At 47.9% G+C, this 12,324-nt stretch overlaps 1 protein-coding gene across 2 annotated transcripts in view; it reads left to right on the top strand.

The window, feature by feature from the left end:
* The window catches only part of LOC137641395 (uncharacterized), an 89,959-nt gene that overhangs the window by 10,981 nt on the left and 66,654 nt on the right, over positions 1-12,324 (top strand). The gene's annotated exons all lie outside the window — the stretch shown is intronic.

Genomic DNA, 12,324 nt, shown 5'->3' with positions numbered 1-12,324 from the left:
AAGGTAAAAGTGCAGTGGGAAGTGAAGTGAGTGTCAGTGCAGTGAAAAGTGTCAGTGTTACGCATGAGGGTGCGTCTGTTCGTGCCTGTCGTCCTCCCAGTCCGGGACCTCTTGCAAGCTCCCAAGCCCAGGGGAGAAGCAATGTCGTACGACCAAAGGGTTCGACAGGCTTTAATCAGCGTACAGACGTACCCTCCGTGGTTTCGGACGTATCTTACCGAGATCGTCCCACCCACAAGAAGACGAGTGAGCCCATTTTGTCCTCGTCTGCGGAAGAGGTTTCTAGACAGAAACGATGGACCAAGGTCTCACGGCCTCTTAAGCGTAAGGTCCCTTCCGAGCTAGTCCAACGGCCCAGGTGTAGCCACTGGGTCAGTTCGGACTCGCTGCAGTCCTCCGACGACTGCACACCTCCCAAGAGAGGCAAAGTGGTACCGCAACAGGCAATAACTCCGCAACGGACAGTAGCTCCGTCTGTTGCCGCTTTTGTAGACCCTAAGTGGTCTTTACTGCAGTCTATGCAGACTCAGTTAGCTGCGGTTATGCAGGAGTTTCGTGCGGAGAAACAACCTGCCACGGTTGTGCGCCCAGCTCACGCTGAGGCTGCCTGCTCCCACACTCCGGCTGCGGAGAAGGTTGACGCTGCACCCGTTAGCCTACAACCTGCCACGGTTGTGCGCCCAGCAGACGCTGAGGCTGCCTGCTCCCACACTCCGGCTGTGAGAGCTCCTCCACCCATGCGCAGTCGACCCTGCCAGACGCATGCTGACGCTCACAGACGCACGGAGCACTCCGTTGCCATGCGTGAGCTACCACAACAACAGGAGGGTGGAGTTAGGCTGCCGTGTTTTGACGCGGTGCGTCAGCCTCCGCAACCCACGGTGGTCTCCGCTATCCTTCCACAGTCGGGAGTAGACTCTTTGCGCACCCACTCAGCTTTGGTTGTTGCCAGTTCTCAGACTGACCAACAGTGGCATGATGTTGGGTCCAGTGCAGCCACGCATGCACCCGTGCTGCCGGACTCAGCCGTCCAGCCCACTCCGTTGCCTCTTCCTCCTCAACATTCAGACGATGGTATCTCTGATGATGACGAAGCTGCACATCTTGACGACCAACACTCGGACATCGAAGAACCCAAGACCACGCCTCCGTCCTTAGACTTTAGGAAAGTGCTTGCTCTCTTTAAGGATTTATATCCAGACCAGTTTGTGTCTGCAGCACCACGCTCGCCTCCCTCTGAGTTCGCTTTAGGCATGCAGTCAGCAGCTCCTGCCTTTACGAAGCTCGTACTCGCTCGCTCGTCCAAGAGAGCTTTAAGAGTTCTGGGAGAGTGGTTGCAGTCCAAGAAGCAAATGGGGAAGACATCCTTCATGTTTCCCCCGGTCAAGCTTGCTTCCAGATCTAGCGTCTGGTATGCCACGGGAGAAGTTCTCGGCTTGGGAGTTCCTGCCTCTGCCCAGGGCGACTTCTCAAGTCTGGTAGACTCTCCCCGCAGGCTGGCTATGAGACGCTCCAAGATTTGCTGGACCCCTTCGGACATGGACCATCTTATGAAGGGAGTTTTCCGCGCTTTCGAGGTCTTTAACTTCCTGGACTGGTGTTTGGGAGCATTGAGCAGGAAGACCTCCCCTTCTGATAAGGAAACTTCCATGCTCATCATGTCCTGCATGGACAAAGCCATTAGGGATGGGTCTAGTGAGCTTGCGGCTTCTTTCGTGTCTGGGGTACTCAAGAAGCGAGATCACCTTTGCTCCTTCTTGTCAGCTGGAGTCACCCCATGTCAAAAGTCGGAGCTGATGTTTGCTCCACTCTCGAAGTGTCTCTTCCCTGAAGAGTTGATCAAGGAGATTGCTGCCTCCTTGATCCAGAAAGACACCCATGACCTGGTGGCGTCATCCGCACGCAAAGTCACCCCTTTGCCCTCCGTACCTAGACCTAGGATGGACACTCCAGCGTCAAGGTTCATTCCGCCCTTTCGTGGCAGAGCCTCCAGCAGAGGAGGTGCTCGTGCCGGACATCTACGTGGGAGCAAGAAGAAGGGTTCCAAGTCCTCTAGAGGCAGAGTCTGACTGCCACCTTCTTCAGACAGCAGTGGGAGCCAGGCTCAAGAACTACTGGCAGGCCTGGGAGAACAGGGGCGCAGATGTACAGTCTGTGAAGTTACTCAGGGAGGGGTACAAGATTCCATTCTTGCGCAAGCCCCCTCTAGCAACGACTCCCATCAACCTCTCTCCCAGGTACAGAGAGGAGGAAAAGAGGCTAGCTTTACAGCAAGAGGTGTCTCTCTTACTACAAAAGGGAGCGGTAGTCATAGTCCGGGACCATCAATCCCCGGGCTTCTACAACCGCCTCTTCTTAGTGCCGAAGAAGACAGGAGGGTGGAGACCGGTGCTGGACGTCAGTTCTCTGAATGTCTTTGTCACAAAGCAGACGTTCACCATGGAGACGACAAAGTCGGTTCTAGCATCGGTCAGGAAGGAAGACTGGATGGTCTCGTTAGACCTAAAGGACGCGTACTTTCACGTCCCCATCCACCCAGATTCCCAACCTTTTCTAAGGTTCGTTTTCGGGAAGGTCGTATACCAGTTCCAAGCCCTGTGCTTTGGCCTAAGCACGGCACCGCTAGTTTTTACCAAACTGATGAGGAATATTGCCAAATTCCTGCATTTAGCAAACATCAGAGCCTCCCTCTATTTGGACGACTGGCTTTTAAGAGCTGCGTCAAGTCGTCGCTGTCTGGAGAATCTACAGTGGACTCTAGATCTGACCAAGGAATTGGGTCTCCTGGTCAATATAGAAAAGTCCCAACTCGTCCCATCCCAAACTATAGTTTACCTAGGAATGGAGATTCAGAGTCAAGCTTTTCGGGCTTTTCCGTCGGCCCCCAGAATCAGTCAAGCCCAAGAATGCATCCAGTCCATGCTGAAGAAGGACCGGTGTTCAGTCAGGCAGTGGATGAGTCTGATAGGGACGCTTTCATCACTGGACCAGTTCATCGCGTTAGGGAGACTCCACCTTCGCCCCCTTCAATTTCACTTAGCTGCTCACTGGAGAAAGGACAAGACGCTAGAAGCGGTCTCAGTTCCTATTTCCGAGAAGATGAAGTCGTCTCTGTCTTGGTGGAAGAACAACATTCTCCTCAGGGAGGGTCTGCCACTGGCTGTTCAGACCCCCGACCACCTTCTCTTCTCGGACGCATCGGACACGGGCTGGGGTGCGACGTTGGACGGTCGGGAATGCTCGGGCACGTGGAATGCGGTTCAAAGCGAGTTACACATCAACTGCAAGGAGCTACTGGCAGTTCATCTGGCCTTGAGAAGCTTCAAGTCCCTCCTTCTAGGCAAGGTGGTGGAGGTGAACTCCGACAACACCACAGCACTGGCGTACATCTCCAAGCAAGGAGGGACTCATTCGATGAAGTTGTACGAGATCGCAAGGGACCTCCTCACCTGGTCAAGAGATCGAAACATATCCCTTGTAACGAGGTTCATTCAAGGCGACATGAATGTCATGGCAGACCGCCTCAGCCGGAAGGGTCAAATCATCCCAACAGAGTGGACCCTTCACAAGAATGTATGCAACAAACTATGGGCATTGTGGGGCCAACCCACCATAGATCTGTTCGCAACCTCGATGACCAAGAGGCTCCCAAATTATTGTTCACCGATTCCGGACCCAGCAGCAGTTCACATAGATGCCTTTCTTCTGGATTGGTCCCATCTAGACCTTTATGCGTTCCCCCCGTTCAAGATTGTCAACAGAGTACTGCAGAAGTTCGCCTCTCATGAAGAGACACGGTTGACGTTGGTTGCTCCCCTCTGGCCCGCGAGAGAATGGTTCACCGAGGTACTGCAATGGCTAGTAGACGTTCCCAGAACACTTCCTCTAAGAGTGGACCTTCTGCGTCAGCCGCATGTAAAGAAGGTACACCCAAGCCTCCACGCTCTTCGTCTGACTGCCTTCAGACTATCGAAAGACTCTCGAGAGCTAGAGGCTTTTCGAAGGAGGCAGCCAGAGCGATTGCTAGAGCTAGGAGGACATCCACTCTCAAAGTCTACCAGTCGAAGTGGGAAGTCTTCCGAAGTTGGTGCAAGTCCAAATCAGTATCCTCAACCAGTACCTCTGTAACTCAGATAGCTGACTTCCTGTTATACCTAAGGAAGGAAAGATCCCTTTCAGCTCCCACGATCAAGGGTTACAGAAGCATGTTGGCAGCAGTCTTCCGTCACAGAGGCTTAGATCTGTCTAACAACAAAGATCTACAGGACCTCCTTAAGTCTTTCGAGACCACGAAGGAGCGTCAGTTGGCCACACCAGGTTGGAACTTAGACGTGGTACTAAGATTCCTTATGTCAGCAAGGTTCGAGCCACTTCAATCAGCCTCTTTTAAAGATCTCACTTTGAAGACTCTTTTCCTCGTCTGCTTAGCTACAGCTAAAAGAGTCAGTGAGATACACGCCTTCAGCAGGAACATTGGATTTACATCTGAAACGGCTACATGTTCCTTACAGCTTGGTTTTTTAGCGAAAAACGAACTTCCTTCTCGTCCTTGGCCCAAATCGTTCGAAATTCCAAGCCTTGCTAGTTTGGTTGGAAATGAACAAGAAAGAGTACTATGCCCAGTAAGAGCTCTTAAGTACTATTTGAAACGGACTAAGCCATTACGTGGACAATCAGAAGCTTTATGGTGTGCCATTAAGAAACCTTCTTTACCGATGTCGAAGAATGCAGTTTCTTATTATATCAGACTTTTAATTCGAGAAGCTCATTCCCATCTGAATGAGGAGGACCATGCTTTGCTGAAGGTAAGGACACATGAAGTTAGAGCTGTCGCAACTTCAGTGGCCTTCAAACAAAACAGATCTCTGCAGAGTGTAATGGATGCAACCTATTGGAGAAGCAAGTCAGTGTTCGCATCATTTTACCTTAAAGATGTCCAGTCTCTTTACGAGAACTGCTACACCCTGGGACCATTCGTAGCAGCGAGTGCAGTAGTGGGTGAGGGCTCAGCCACTACATTCCCATAATCCCATAACCTTTTTTAATCTTTCTCTTGAAATGCTTTTTATTGTTGTTTTTTGGGTTGTCCGGAAGGCTAAGAAGCCTTTCGCATCCTGGTTGATTTGGCGGGTGGTCAAATTCTTTCTTGAGAAGCGCCTAGATTAGAGGTTGTGATGAGGTCCTTTAGTATGGGTTGCAGCCCTTCATACTTCAGCTCCTAGGAGTCGCTCAGCATCCTGTGAGGATCGCGAGGCTCAGTAAGGAAGACGTACTTAAAAAGGCAGAGTAATTGTTCAAGTCGACTTCCTTACCAGGTACTTATTAATTTTATGTTTGTTATTTTGAATAACTGCTAAAATGAAATACGGAATACTTAGCTCTTAAGGTTAACATATATGCTGGTCTCTACCCACCCCCCTGGGTGTGAATCAGCTATATGATCATCGGGTAAGTTTAATATTGAAAAATGTTATTTTCAATATTAATCTTACCCGATAATCATGTAGCTGTCAACTCCGTTGCCCGACAGAATTCTACGGAAGGGATACGCCAGCGATCGCTATACAAGAGGGGGGTGTACTCACAAGCGCCACCTGTGGCCAGGTACTGCAGTACTTCTTGTTGACACCACCTCAATTTTTCCTCTGTCGTGCTTCCGGCAAGACGTTCATGGATACGCTTATAATTTTGGAGTCTTGTTCACGGTTTTTGGTGAAGTATTGCTCTAAGATTTCAGCTTTCGCTATTCAGGAAGTTTTATTATTAGCTTAGCTAGCTTTTGGAATTAATTTGATTAATTATGGTGACGAAGAGAGTATGAACTCTCTTTCACCTTTAAATGGCCGACCCTTCCCTTAGACGGAAGTGTTGGTGTCTAAGAGAGTATAGACTCTCTTTCTTAATTTTGCTTAACAAAAGTTATAGATTTATTTTATATCTCTCCGCCTTTTATAGGCCTCTTCGATTAACTTCCTTTTTTATAAACTTATTAAAATTAATTTTTATATTTGTTTATATTCGACCTTTCCTAATAGGAGGCGGTCTTTTCTTGTACCGAAGTTAATTAACATTGAGCCCGTCATTTCGGTTTTACCTGTTAACATATTATGCTATTTTAATGTTTTTGAAAGAATTTCTTTGATAGTCTCGTACTGTTTCAAAGTGGAACTAACGTTTTGTTTTGTCTCTGCAGTTGTTGACGTTCAGAACGTTCAACTTGCGCTCTATCGTTACGATAGAGAGAGAATTTTCACGGTGTCACGTTGCAGTAAGAGTAAACCGTTTCTAGCGTTTTGTTCATTCTTTCTTAGCTTAATGGTTTTAATTCTAATAAAGGAACTTTTTATTTGGGAAATCTTTCAGTTTTTTTCCTTTAACAATAATATGTTTTAACGATATATATGATTGGGCTCTTCTCTCAGGTTCTAAGTCAAGAGAGAGAGAGAGAGAGAGAGATAGAGACGGAGGGAGAGAGAGGAGGCTAAACGTTTCGTTCAAGCGAGTAACGTTGTTATCGTTTTTGCTCTTCTCCCTAGTCTCTTTAGGGGAAGAAGGTAAACGTTTCTAGAGTTTTATTCTTGTTCTCAAGCTTTATGCGGTGAGAGATTTTAAACGTAGTTTATTTGATCTAGTGTTTAGTCTCTTTCCAGCCACTGAATTATTTTTCTTTCATTAGATTTTTCTGTTACATTGTAATTCTGTTTTCGCAATTACTAACTTTTAAGGAAGGATAGAATTGCGTGTTTCAGGCACAAACCACTTAAAGTTTCGAGTTCAGTGAAATAAGTGCAAACAGAAAATCAAAAGTGATAAGTGATTAGCGCAAGTGTGTCAGTGTTGTGCGTGAGGGTACTTCTGTGCGTGCCAGTCGTCCTCCCAGTCCGGGACCTCTTGCAAGCTCCCAAGCCCAGGGGAGAAGCAATGTCGAAGGGCAAAAGGGTTCGGCAGGCCTTGATCGGCGCACAGAAGTATCCTCGGTGGTTGCGGGCGTGTCTTACAGAGACCGTCACTCCCACCCGCAGACGATTGAGCCCTTATTTTGCTCGTCTGCAGAAGAAATTTCGGGGAGAAAACGCTGGACTCAGGTCTCAAGACCTCTTAACGTAAAGTCCAGACCTCTAGAGTTCAACAACCCGGATGCAGTCTTTGGGTTAGCTCTGACTCTCCGCATTCATCAGGTGACTGCACACCTCCTAAGAGAGGTAAGGCGATGCCTCAACAGACCTCATCTTCTATTAAGGCTTTGCCTCAACAGACCTTATCGTCTGTTGATCCCAAGATGACTTTGCTGCAGTCCATGCAGTCGCAGCTTGCGGTCTTAATGCGTGAGTTTCAGGCTGAGAAGGTTACACCTCCTCCTGCGAGCGCTCCGCCTCACCGCAGTCCAGTCTGCCAGGCGTACGAAGTTGAGGTTCCTCAAGCTACCTTACCGCGTTCGGAGTTGCCAGTTACCAGCGTTGTGCAGCAACCTTAACCTTCCTTAAGGCAACCTCAACAATGGGAGCAGGAGTCTTATGCCTTGAGGCAAGATTTTCTTGCAGTTAGACCATCTTCGAGGCAACAACCTCTTGAGGTACGACAACCTCTACCATCCTTGAGGCAGCCACCTCAGCTCTCGCAGCTGCTACCTCACTTTCCTCAAGGCGAGAGCCTCAACTCTTGAGGCTAGCTCCTCAGGAACCTCAACTCGTGAGACAGGAACTGCGTTCTGCGCAGCCGCTATCTCAACTCTCGCAGCTCACACCTCAAGAACCTCAACTCGTGAGTCAAGAGCCCCTCTCTGCGCAGCCACCTCAACCCTTGAGGCAAGCGCAACTCTTGAGGCAGGAACCTCATGCTATGAGTCAGCCACCTCAACGCATGCTTCTGCCACTTTCTCCTCAACTTGAGCCTCTTCCCATTCAACTTTGAAATAACAAATGACAATAATAACACCTCAATACTTTCATAACTTGCATTTGTAATCATATACATGTATGCCTACACAAACATTATGATAATGGAGGTTATTCGTATTACTTAAATAAAAAAATATATATGTATTCCTTGCAATATATTTTTAACAAAATCGCAAAATATGGCAAAAATATCTTCAAAACAAAAATGAATCATGAGTTATGAATGTAAGATAAATATTATGTTGTTATTAAAACCCCATGCAAGCATGCATGAAGTAATGCAGTGTTGCCAACAGGGCGAGTTTCCCTTTCCTGAGGTGAAGTAGATTATAGTACATTTAGTGCAGCTTAATTCTACGATTATCATGCCGGCTATCAAATTCATCAACAAAAGACAGTAATGCGATATTACTCATTCTAGCACTGGTCATGGAATTTCTGAGAAATGTTACACGCCATGCAACATGCTCTGCTTACCTTACAGCATGCTCTACATACAGCATGCTCTGCATACAGCATGCTCTGCATACCTTACCGCATGCTTCTCAGTCACACATCTTTGGTTGTTGCCAACTCACTAGACTGTCAAGCAGTTTCATAACGTTGCCTTCTAGTCTGCTGCTTTTGCACCAGTGAAACCCTCACTGAGAGAACTTAGCTTTTCTTGGATATGGTCCCTGTAGATGAGAAAGTGCTTTTCTCCCTCCTTCTGATATTCCCTTGAGGACTCTGTCATTTGGAGAGGAGCCTTTAGCTGCGTAGCCTCCTATGGACTTTTATTTAAGCATAACATGCTTCCAGGGAAGGTAATGGTTCCACTTCAGTCGCTAACCCCGTCTGTTACCACACCTGCTCCCATAGACCTTGAGCTGTGTTGCAAGACATGCAGTCCAAGCTTAGTCCTTGTTAGAGGATTTTTTGTTTTCGGAGTCAGTGTGTCACTGGGAAGACGTTCAACAACCAGCAGAAGGGACTTATTGTGACGCAGTGCGGCAACCTCAGCAACCCGATAAGGAGTTGTCTGTACGACCCAGACAGTCTAGACAGCTTCGGGTTGTCACTGTACTTCCTCGCTTCCCCATGGTTGACAGTTCACAGACTGTGCAGCAGTACCATGATCTTGTGTCCGGCTCCGTCAGACGACTGGCTTTTAAGAGCTCCCACAAGTCGTCGCTGTCTGGAGATTCTCAGATGGACTATGGATCTGACCAAGGAACTGGGCCTCCTGGTCAATTTTGAGGAGTCTCAGCTCGTCCCATCCCAGACCATTGTCTACCTGGGTATGGATCTTCAGAGTCGAGCTTTTCGGGCTTTTCCGTCGGCCCCAAGGATCTTCCAAGCCCTAGAATGCATCCAGAGCATGCTGAGAAGGAACCGATGCTCAGTCAGGTAGTGGATGAGTCTAACAGGGACACTTTCATCGCTGGCCCTGTTCATCGTGTTAGGGAGACTCCACCTCCCCCCCCTTCAGTATCATCTAGCTGCTCACTGGATAAAGGACATGACGCTAGAGACGGTCTCAGTTCCTGTTTCCGAAGAGAGGAGGTCTTCTCTCGCGTGGTGTAAGAACAGCTTTCTTCTCAAGGAAGTCTACCTTTGGCTGTTCAGAAACCCGACCGCCGTCTCCTCTCGGACGCATCAGACACGGGCTGGGGTGCGACTTTGGACGGACAGGAATGCTCGGGAACATGGAATCAGGAGCAAAGGACACTTCACATCAATTGCAAGGAGTTGTTGGCGGTTCTTCTGGCCTTGATAAACTTCAAGTCCCTCCAGCTTAACAAGGTGGTGGAGGTGGACTCTGACAACACCACAGCCCTGGCTTACATCTTCAAGCAGGGAGGGACTCTTTCGTGGAAGTTGTTCTAGATCGCAAGGGACCTCCTCATCTGGTCTAAAGATCGAAAGCTCACGCTGGTAACGAGGTTCATTCAGGGCGGTATGAATGTCATGGCAGATCGCCTCAGCCGGAAGGGTCAGGTCATCCCCACGAAGTGGACCCTTCACAAGAATGTTTGCAGCAGACTTTGGGCCCTGTGGGGTCAGCCAACCATAGATCTGTTCGCTACCTCGATAACCTAGAGACTCCTGTTGTATTGTTCTCCGATTCCAGACCCAGCAGCAGTTCACGTGGATGCTTTTCTGCTGGATTGGTCCCATCTCGACCTGTATGCATTCCCGCCGTTCAAGATTGTCAACAGGGTACTTCAGAAGTTCTCCTCTCGCAAAGGGACACGGCTGACGTTGGTTGGCTCCACTCTGGCCCGCGAGAGAATGGTTCATAGAGGTACTGCAATGGCTGGTCGACATTCCCAGGACTCTTCCTCTAGGAGTGAACCTTCTACGTCAACCTCACGTAAAGAAGGTACACCCAAACCTCCACGCTCTTCGTCTGACTGCCTTCAGACTTTCGAAAGACTTTCAAGAGCTAGGGGCTTTTCGAAGGAGGCAGCCAGAGCGATTGCCAGAGCAAGGAGAACATCCACTCTCAGAATCTATCAGTCTCAAGGGGAAGTCTTCCGTAGCTGGTACAAGACCAATGCAGTTTCCTCAACCAGTACCACTGTAACCCAGATTGCTGACTTCCTGTTACATCTAAGGAAAGTAAGATCCCTTTCAGCTCCTACGATCAAGGGTTACAGAAGTATGTTGGCAGCGGTTTTCCGCCACAGAGGCTTGGATCTTTCCACCAACAAAGATCTACAGGACCTCCCTAGGTCTTTTGAGACCTCAAAGGAACGTCGGTTGTCCACTCCAGGCTGGAATCTAGACGTGGTCCTAAGGTTCCTTATGTCATCAAGATTTGAACCTCTCCAATCAGCCTCTTTTTAGGACCTCACATTAAAAACTTTTCCTCGTGTGCTTGACAACAGCTAAAAGAGTAAGTGAGATCCACGCCTTCAGCAGGATCATTGTTTTCACATCTGAAACGGCTACATGTTCCTTGCAGCTCGGTTTTTGCTAAACGAGCTTCCTTCACGTCCTTGGCCTAAGTCGTTCGAGATCCCAAGCCTGTCCAACTTGGTGGGGAATGAACTGGAGAGAGTACTTTGCCCAGTTAGAGCTCTTAGGTACTATCTAAAAAGGTCTTAACCTTTACGAGGACAATCAGAAGCCTTATGGTGTGCTATCAAGAAACCTTCTTTTCCAAGGTCTAAGAACTCAGTTTCTTACTATTCAGGCTTCTGATTAGGGAAGCACATTCTCATCTGAAGGAAGAAGACCTTGCTTTGCTGAAGGTAAGGACACATGAAGTGGGAGCTGTGGCTACTTCAGTGGCCTTCAAACAGAACCGTTCTCTGCAGAGTGTTATGGATGCAACCTATTGGAGAAGCAAGTCAGTGTTCGCATCATTCTATCTCAAAGATGTCCAGTCTCTTTACGAGTACTGCTACACCCTGGGACCATTCGTAGCAACGAATGCAGTAGTAGGCGAGGGCTCAGCCACTACATTCCCATAATCCCATAACCTTTTAACCTTTCTCTTGAATACTTTTTATGGGTTGTACGGTCGGCTAAGAAGCCTTCCACATCCTTGTTGATTTCCACATCCTTGTTGATTTGGCGGGTGGTCAATTCTTTCTTGAGAAGCGCCGAGGTTAAAGGTTGTGATGAGGTCCTTTAGTATGGGTTGCAGCCCTTGATACTTCAGCACCTTAGAGTTATTCAGCCTCCTAAGAGGAACGCTGCGCTCAGTAAGGAAGACGAACTTATTTAAGGCAGAGTAATGGCTCAAGTCGACTTCCTTACCAGGTACTTAGAATTTCATTGTTATTTTGAATAACTGATAATATGAAATACGGGATACTTAGCTTCTTGATATACATGTACACTGGTTTTCACCCACCTCCCTGGGTGTGAATCAGCTACATGATTATCGGGTAAGATTAATATTGAAAAATGTTATTTTCATTAGTAAAATAAATTTTTTAATATACTTACCCGATAATCATGATTTAATTGACCCACCCTTCCTCCCCATAGAACCAGTGGACCGAGGAAAAATTGAGGTGGTGTCAACAAGAAGTACTGCAGTACCTGGCCACAGGTGGCGCTTGTGAGTACACCCCCCTCTTGTATAGCGATCGCTGGCGTATCCCTTCCGTAGAATTCTGTCGGGCAACGGAGTTGACAGCTACATGATTATCGGGTAAGTATATTCAAAAATTTATTTTACTAATGAAAATAACATTTTTCATTAGTAAAATAAATTTTTGAATATACTTACCCGATGATCATAAATTAAAGGACCCACCCTTCCTCCCCAATAGAGACCCAGTGGACCGAGGAGAAAATTGGTTCTGTGTTGACATAGAGTACTTGAGTACCTACTCGACAGATGGCGCTGTTGATGTACACCCCCACCTGTATAGCGATCACTGGCGTATTCCGCCCGTAGGTTTTTTCTGTCGGGCAGCAGAGCTGA

Source organism: Palaemon carinicauda, chromosome 5 (genome assembly GCF_036898095.1).
Source record: "Palaemon carinicauda isolate YSFRI2023 chromosome 5, ASM3689809v2, whole genome shotgun sequence".
NCBI lineage: Eukaryota > Metazoa > Arthropoda > Malacostraca > Decapoda > Palaemonidae > Palaemon > Palaemon carinicauda.
This window is presented reverse-complemented; position numbering and strand designations above follow the sequence as displayed.